Source organism: Chrysemys picta, chromosome 20, assembly GCF_011386835.1.
Source record: "Chrysemys picta bellii isolate R12L10 chromosome 20, ASM1138683v2, whole genome shotgun sequence".
Classification (NCBI taxonomy): Eukaryota; Metazoa; Chordata; order Testudines; family Emydidae; genus Chrysemys; species Chrysemys picta.
The window spans coordinates 696,468-705,152 of record NC_088810.1 but is presented as its reverse complement, the minus strand read 5'-3'; the positions used below and the strand labels follow the sequence as shown (position 1 = coordinate 705,152).

The following is an 8,685-nucleotide window of genomic DNA, read 5'->3' as shown; positions in this document are numbered from 1 at the left end:
AAACAGACTCCAACGAGAGACTGCTGAGCTAGAATTGATATGCAAACTAGACACAATCAACTCCGGTTTGAATAAGGACTGGGAATGGCTGAGCCATTACAAACATTGAATCTATCTTGTAAGTATTCTCACACTTCTTATCAAACTGTCTGTACTGGGCTAGCTTGACGATCACTTCAAAAGTTTTTTTTTCTCTTACTTAATTGGCCTCTCAGAGTTGGTAAGACAACTCCCACCTGTTTATGCTCTCTGTATGTGTGTATATATATCTCCTCAATATTTATTCCACTCTGTATGCATCCGAAGAAGTGGGCTGTAGTCCACGAAAGCTTATGCTCTAATAAATTTGTTAGTCTCTAAGGTGCCACAAGTACTCCTGTTCTTTTCACGGAAGAAAGGATTTATAGATGACGCTGCAGGGAATTGAGAACAAACAGACCAATGCTTGCAATCTAAAGAACACCGACATCCAGACAAATGGAGGTACAGAGTCAAAAGGTGACACAGTCTGTGAATATTGTACCAAGACTAGCAGGCTCCCAAAGACGAGGATGGAGCCACTGCAGATCATGCAAGATGGACTACCCAGGAGGAAAGACAAAGAGAATTTAAAAACATGCACACGCATTTCACCGAGTACCCTGGTTTTAGCGAGATCTCTCACACAAGCTAGAAGATGCAATAGAGAAGCTCAAACCAAGAATCCCATGGGCTGGACCTCCCCTACGGTTATATGGTGAAGCACTTTGGGAAGAAGGCTAAAGCCAGGTTGTTGGAGTTCATCGACAAATCATGGAGAAAAGGGATGGTCCCTAATCAGCAGAACTCAGCAGTTCTTAAGTCTGGCCTGGATCTGTCTTCTCCAAGCTGCTACCAGCCTGTATCCTCAGCCAGTCACCTCGACAGATAACGGGGCACACGGTCCAATCACGGCTTCTGCAGAGGCTTCCAACAGGAGGGAAGATGAAACTCATCCCAAAGGCAGACGGGCCTCACACTCAGTTCCAGGCTCCCTGGGAGCCTTCTGCCAGCCTCTCATAGACGGATTCCCATCCCAGCTACCCCAATGACCAAGAGGAGTCTGTTTGGATCTCAGCGCGGCGTGTGATAGCGTCTCAGTGAAACTCAGCGAGAGGGGAATCCGTGGCACAACGTACCTCGGGATAGGAGATTTCCTGCAGTACAGGACAATAACAGGAAGACTAAAAGGTACTATTTTGAAGGCAAGGCCTCAGCGCAGGAGTTCCTTCGGGCTCAGTGTTAAGTCCTCTTTTCCTGCTGGACTCCTCTGGACTGTCCGGCCGCGTGACATCACCTGTATGCCTCTGTGCAGGCGAGATCACGCTGTGTGTCAGGGTTGGAAATAGAGATAGTGGAGAATGAACTGAATGAGGACTTGGAACTGTAACCAGATGAGCAAACAAACAAACTTCAGCTGAATCCAACAAAACCGTAAGAGGTTCAATGACTGCAACGGACACTGGATGGAGAACGTGTTAGCGTTGAGAGCGAGCCAGGATACCTTGCAATGACCTTGGACACGGAACGAAGGTTTGGGCCACAAGTCAGAAGATGGCAGCCGAAGCCAAGAAGAGACTAAACCAGGGGTAGGCAGCCTATGGCACGCGTGTTGAAGACGACACACGAGCTGATTTTCAGTGGCACTCACATTGCCCGGGTCCTGGCCACCGGTCCGGGGGGCTCTGCTTTTAAATTTAATTTTAAATGAAGCTTCTTAAACATTTTAAAAACCTTATTTACTTTACATACAATAGTTTAGTTCTATATTATAGACTTCTAGAAAGAGACCTTCTAAAAATGTTAAAATGGCACGCGAAACCTTAAACCAGAGTGAATAAATGAAGACTCGGCACATCACTTCTGACAGGTCGCCGACCCCTGGACTAAACCTTCTACAGTGTATTGCCGACACCAACTGGGGCTCACGTGTTAGGATTCTGAAAACAACCTACGGCTGGAGAGTTCGCCCAATACGTGAATCTGCCGCTCCGGTCTGGTCCCAGTCACCCCGCCAGATGGGAATTGTACAGTTGTCCACAACTCACACAGCAGCTGGAGCTGTAAGATCCTCTCCAACGGCAGCTTGTGGCCAAGAGTCTGATGTTCCCCCTCTTGAGAATCATAGAGAAGAACAGCTAATTCCGTACGGAAATCATCTCATTCCCACCTGGACGTCACCACTGCTCACGTCTGCGCAGGAATTGCAAACCCAAGTGCCGGCTGACACGATCATCCTATTTGAAAGGTGTGCCACGGCGACCGAGAAAACAGGAGCATTTGGGGATGTTAGGAGGGGAACGGGCACGAAGAATCTGGTTCGCCCAGTAATTTTTCCACATGAACAGATTTACCTCAGTAAATGTCTCTCTCTTCTGGAACCGAGTTCAAAGGAACATTTGGACTTGGCCCCACTAAGGAAAATTGAAGAAAAGACAAGCCAAGAGTATCGGTCACAAGGCGAGTAGAGACACGTGTCCACTGTTGGCTCATCAGACAAATCCTTCCAGCACGGTGGTCGTGGTGTCCTCATCCCGTGGCTAACAGAGGGAGCACAAGAAAGAGCCTTTGGTCACGGCAGATCAGCTCCAATGATATGGCGGACGTGAATTCTCCCTCCACTGCAAACCAGGACTCGGCTCCTCGGACCTGAGACCAAGAGCAGACACAGACGCTGTTGGTTTGTCTGTTGACTGGCAGGTGGCCACCCTTGAAACCAGAGCGCTATGAACCGTGGGCTGGCTCAGAGGATTGGAAAGCGAGGCAGGAGACTGACTTTTCACTGGATCCCTTCACACCCTGGTATATCTGGGAGTGAGGGAGCGGGTGACCTGGCCAAAGCGGGAAGGCTGGAAACTGAGGTAGGAACGACAACGGTTGTGGATACTGATGCCCTATCAAGGAAAATATTCGCTGGAACAAATGGCTGAAAGAGAAAAGATCCTGAGTGACGTCAAAGTGCCTCGGACAAGAATATCCCCTGTGGCGAGTGTGGGGACAGGGCTCTGTGTCCCTGTCGTCTAATAAACCTACGGCGTTACTGGCTGGCCGAGAGCCCCGGTGAATTGCAGGAAGTGGGGATGGGGGTGCAGGGCCCGGACTCCCCCATGCTCCGTGACAGGGGCCAGGGCCTGTGCAGGAACGAAAACGAGCAGAGACGGGACCAGGCGCTGTCCACATGGCAAGATGCGTCGAGTGGCTTTAACACCTGCCCAGGCTGCTGGATGTTGCATTGTGAGGAACGTGACTGTCAGGGTTCCTTCCCCACTCTGAACTCTGGGGTACAGATGTGGGGACCCGCATGAAAGCCCCCTAAGCTTATTTCTACCAGCTTAGGTTAAAACCTGGTACGCTGCCACCACCAAGTGATTTAACAAGAATCAGGGAAAGGACCACTTGGAATTCCTCTTCCCCCAAAATATCCCCCCAAGCCCTTACACCCCCTTTCCGGGGGAGGCTTGAGAATAATATCCTAACCAATTGGTTACAAAGTGATCAAAGACCCAAACCCCTGGTCTTTGGACAATGGAAAAATCAGTCAAGTGCTTAAAAGAAGGATTTTATTAAAAAGAAAAGGTAAAAATCATCTCTGTAAAATCAGGATGGAAAATAACTTTACAGGGTAATCAGATTCAAAGAGCCCAGAGGAACCCCCTCTAGCCTTAGGTTCAAAGTTACAGCAAAACAGGGATAAACCTCCCTCTAGCAAAGCGAACATTCACAAGTTGAGAAAACAAAGAGAAACTAACACGCCTTGCCTGGCTGTTACTTACAAGTTTGAAATATGGGAGACTTGTTCAGAAAGATTTGGAGAGCCTGGATTGATGTCTGGTCCCTCTCAGTCCCAAGAGCGAACAACCCCCAAAACAAAGAGCACAAACAAAAGCCTTCCCCGCCACCAAGGTTTGAAAGTATCTTGTCCCCTTATTGGTCCTTTGGGTCAGGTGTCAGCCAGGTTACCTGAGCTTCTTAACCCTTTACAGGTAAGAGGATTGTGGTGTCTCTGGCCAGGAGGGATTTTATAGTATTGTACACAGGAGGGTTGTTACCCTTCCTGTTCTAGTTATGACAGTGATGCTCTAACCTTTGGCTTGTGCCCTTTCCCAGGACCCTGAGCTAGGCACCAAGTTTGGCCTGAACCCCCTGGCCTGACACGATTGTTGTGGGACACCCCCCCCGGCCAGGGGAGCGAAGGTGACAGGCCCCGGCCGGTGACAGGCCCCAGCGGGAGCAGCCGGACGGAGGGTCCCAGCCGGGCAGATGGGGGTGAGGGGGGTGGACGCTGCTGCCCCACAGACTGGACTCGGTGACACCCCTCAGCCCCTGAGCGAGTCCCCGGAATGGACCCAGCCACACGGGGGGGAGGTGGGGGCCGGGGCTCAGGGGCTCCCGCCAGCCCGAGTAGAGCCCGGCCCCAGCCCCGGGGGGACCCAGCTCCGGTGGCGGGTGTGAGCGAAGCCGAGTGCGAGACACATGTGCGGTGCTCGGGGGCTGTGAGGGGCCGGAGCGAGCGGCGGGGCCAGGACAGACCCCGAGGGACACGCGCGCGGCGCCTGGACGCCTAGGTCCATTCCCGGCCCTGCCACCCCCCGTGCCTCAGTTTACCCACCTGCGGCCCTGTGCCCCTCCCTCCACTCCCACCTGTGGCTCTGGCTCCCGCCGGCCCCGGATCAGGCACGTGATGCGCGCCGGCCAATCAGCCATGTCTGTTACCGGGGTAACTGCATCGCACCCTCCCCCACCCTCCCCCACCGCGCGGCACCGCCTGGGGGCTGTGACCTCTGACCCCTGCAGGTCACTGCCCTGGCCCCGCCCTCGCCTGGTGACCTCTGACCGCACAGGAGCCGCAACCTTTGACCTTTAACCCCATTACAAAACCGCCACGTTTCAGTGTCACCTCCTCTGGCCCCACCCCTAGGGCCGCCCCACCCAGACCCTGTGCTGGGAGTGGGGGGTTCCCCTCCCCCTCTCTCCCCCCAGCTCCCCCTGGTTGGGACACCCCAGGCCTCTCCCTCCTCGTGCCCTTGGTTGACCCCAGCCGCCATCACTAGGCTCCAGGGTTAACGCCCCACGGGAAGAGAAGACGCCCGCCCAGTGCTGCTGCCCCAGGAGCGGGGGAGGGGTCGGTGCAGGGCCCCGGGGGAAGGTGTCAGGGGGCGATTTTGACCCCAGCCGTGGGGTCAGAGGTCAGGGGTGAAGGAGCCGCACACGGACACCAGACGGGAGTGTCCCCTCGAGCTGGGTTTTTATTGACGGGGCGAAAGGCGACGCCCCCCCACTGGCTCCGCTCAGGGCCCCAGGGACGGGCCGCTAGAGGGGCAGCAGCAGCCCCTTGGCCAGGCCCGTCTGCCGGCATCGGCTCGGGATCTCGCGGCACCGCTGCCGTCTGCGCCTGTGGTGCTGGGTCCGTCTGCCCCGGCCCTGGGGGTGACGCCCTGCGGGAGAGACGGGGGGGGGGGCTTAGCAGGGGTGTCTCCTGCCCTTCCCCCAGCTAGACCCCAGACCCCCTCTCAATGCCAGACCCCAATCCCTGCACCCATCCCAATCTCAAACCTCCTCTCTGCCCCCCGTTACCAGACCCCAATCCATCCTCTCTTCCCCTCAGTGTCAGACCCCAATCCCTGCATCCCACCTCAATCTCAAACCTCCTCTCTGCCCCCCATTACCAGACCCCAATCCATCCTCTCTTCCCCTCAGTGTCAGACCCCAATCCCTGCATCCCACCTCAATCTCAAACCTCCTCTCTGCCCCCCATTACCAGACCCCAATCCATCCTCTCTTCCCCTCAGTGTCAGACCCCAATCTCAACCCCTACCTCATCCCCAACTCCATTCTCTGCACCCCGTTACCAGACCCAGTCCCTGCACCTCACCCCATCCTACACTCCATTCTCTGCACCCCGTTACCAGACCCCAATTCCTCCCCTCTTCCCCTCAATCCCATCCCCCAATCCTTGCCCCCCTCCACGTCAGTCCTAATCCCCATTCCTTGCCCCTTGTGATGAGACTCAAATCCCCTTCCCTCGTTCCCTGATGCTGTTCTCTGCCTCTGTCATTACTAGCCCCTAACCCTGACCCCGCCCCGTTAGCAGATCCCATTCTCTGGCCTTGCTCCCCCACCCCCGACGCTGGGCTCTCACCCCTGCCTTGGCTATGGGGGACGATGCCATCACAGGGGCATAGCCCATTGTGTCTGGCCCCATCCCTGAGGTCTCCGAGCTGGCGCTGGGATCCCGACCAGCCTGAAATGACAGGAGACATCACGTGTGTGTGTGTGTGTGGGGGGGGGTGTCTCCTCTCCCACCCAACTTCACCCCATGGCAGGGGACACTGACCTGAGCACTCACAGAGCCCTGCTCCGGTCGCGCGCCGTCTGACTGGGTTCAGCTCCCCCTCTGCTCCGTGTCCACCACCTGCATCAGACAGGAGAAGGGAAGCTAAACGCCCGGTGCTGAGCTGCGGCCCCTCTGGGGTGGGGCGCAGGGGCTGTTTATACAGGGACCCCTTGCCCGGTGCTGAGGTGCAGCTGGCTCGGGGTGGGGGGTGGGGGCGGGTTATACAGGTACCCCCATCCCCTCTCACCTGGCACATGGGGCGAGCAGGTTGTGATTGTTACAGACAGCAGCACGAACAGGCACAGGAGTTGGTCCATTTCCGCAGCGCTGTCTTGGGGCTGCCGCAGCCTTTATACCCCAGCGGCTGCCAGCCCGGTGCCCATTGGCTGCGGTTTGGCCCAGCGGGGGGGGGACCCATTGTCCTGTCACCCTGACGACTCTGACGGGAACCGAGCAGGAAGGATTAGTGGAGAACGGTGACTTTTGGGCCGATTCCCAGAGCGTGGAGTGCCCCAGGGCTTCCCCATTCCAGAGCCTTCCTGGCACCCCAGGCACCCCCCAGCTACGGGAAATGAAACCGAGAGCTGGAATAGAACCCAGGAGTCCTGGCCCCCAGACCCACCTGGGTCTAACCCACCAGACCCCACTCCCCTCCCAGAGCCGAGGACAGAAACCAGGAGTCCTGGCCCCCAGACTCACCTGGGTCTAACCCACCAGCCCCCACTTCCCTCCCAGAGCCGGGGATAGAACCCAGGAGTCCTGGCCCCCCAGCCCCCCGGGTCTAAGCCACCAGACCCCACTCCCCTCCCAGAGCCGGGGACAGAAACCAGGAGTCCTGGCCCCCAGACTCACCTGGGTCTAACCCACCAGCCCCCACTCCCCTCCCAGAGCCGGGGACAGAACCCAGGAGTCCTGGCTCCCAGACCCACCTGGGTCTAACCCACCGGACCCCACTCCCCTCCCAGAGCTGGGGATAGTCCTAGGACACCCTGTTCCCCAGGAGTTGCATTGGGGGAACACAGGGCCTGCTCCTGGGTGAGTGGGGAACCCCGCTAGATGATGCAGGTTCACAGCATGAACCCCATGCCCTGGGTGCTGCCATCCCCCCCTCGTGCCCATTCCCCCACTGGCCGCGGGGTGGCGCTGTGGGACTGTGAGCTCCGGGTGCCCCAGCAGCAGCAGGTTCAGGGGGGTTCAGGGGGCTTCCCAGACTAGGGGTCAGCTGTGCTCCCTGCAGGGGAGCAGTGGGGTAAATCTGGACCCCTGTTCCCCCCTCCCCAGGGCAGGGGACACAGAGCAAATACCCCCCCCACACACACACACATTGTCCCCGTGCCACCCGGAGTCTGGGGCCAGCCCCCAGCTGACACAGGTTGCTTCAGTGAGGGGTGGGACGACTGCAGGGGGCATGAGGGGCAGTGGGTGCCCCACGGCTGCACTCCGGGGCTAAGGGGGCACCCAGGGGGACTGGGGGGGTGGCAGGGGCACCCGGGGGTTGGGGCAGAATCCTATTTGGAGCGGGTGAGGTTTGGGCTCAGAGACGTCACGCATTGGGGGTGGGGGGGCAGTGCATGGGAACTGAAATGGGAGGAAAACCCCCCACCCCTCCGGTTCCCTGGAAACAAAACCCCAGGGCCCCCAGCCGGGGGAGGGGGGAAGATTCTCCTCCCCCACCCCGGGGCAGGGCCCCTCCCACCCCGACAGCACCATGCCCGCGTGTGACTCAGCACAGAACCATCCCAGGCGAGTCTGGGCCTGGGCAGCCTCTGGGCGTCGCTGGGGCACGGGGGCTGCCAGGGACAGCACGAATGTGTGTGTCACAGAGCGCCTAGAGACGCCGCCGGATCGGGGCCCAGCGCGCCATCGGTGCCCAGACCCCGAGCGAGATCAGGGTCCCGTCACGCCTGGCACTTCTCAGCCCCCGGGATTGAGATCGGGGCCCCATCGCGCCAGGCCCTGCCCTGCCCGGCCCCCCAGACTGAGATCAGGGCCCCATCGCGCCAGGCCCTGCCCTGCCCGGCCCCCGAGACTGAGATCAGGGCCCCATCGCGCCAGGCCCTGCCCTGCCCGGCCCCCCAGACTGAGATCGGGGCCCCATCGCGCCAGGCCCTGCCCTGCCCGGCCCCCCAGACTGAGATCAGGGCCCCATCGTGCCAGGCCCTGCCCTGTCCGGCCCTCCAGACTGAGATCTGGGCCCCATCGCGCCAGGCCCTGCCCTGCCCGGCCCCCCAGACTGAGATCAGGGCCCCATCACGCCGGATGCTGCCCAGACCCTGATGGAGATCTGTCTCCCCGTTGTACTGGGCGTTGTACTGACCCCGGCTAAGGTCAGG

General features: G+C 58.5%; 1 long non-coding RNA gene across 1 annotated transcript; it reads right to left on the bottom strand.

Moving 5' to 3' along the window:
• Nucleotides 1–5,017: 5,017 nt before the first annotated feature.
• On the bottom strand, nucleotides 5,018–6,433 carry LOC135976663 (uncharacterized). The gene is made up of 3 exons (XR_010593980.1): nucleotides 6,353–6,433; nucleotides 6,158–6,259; nucleotides 5,018–5,453 (listed from the first exon to the last, which is right to left on the bottom strand). It is a non-coding gene; the product is annotated as an uncharacterized LOC135976663 (long non-coding RNA).
• Nucleotides 6,434–8,685: the final 2,252 nt, after the last annotated feature.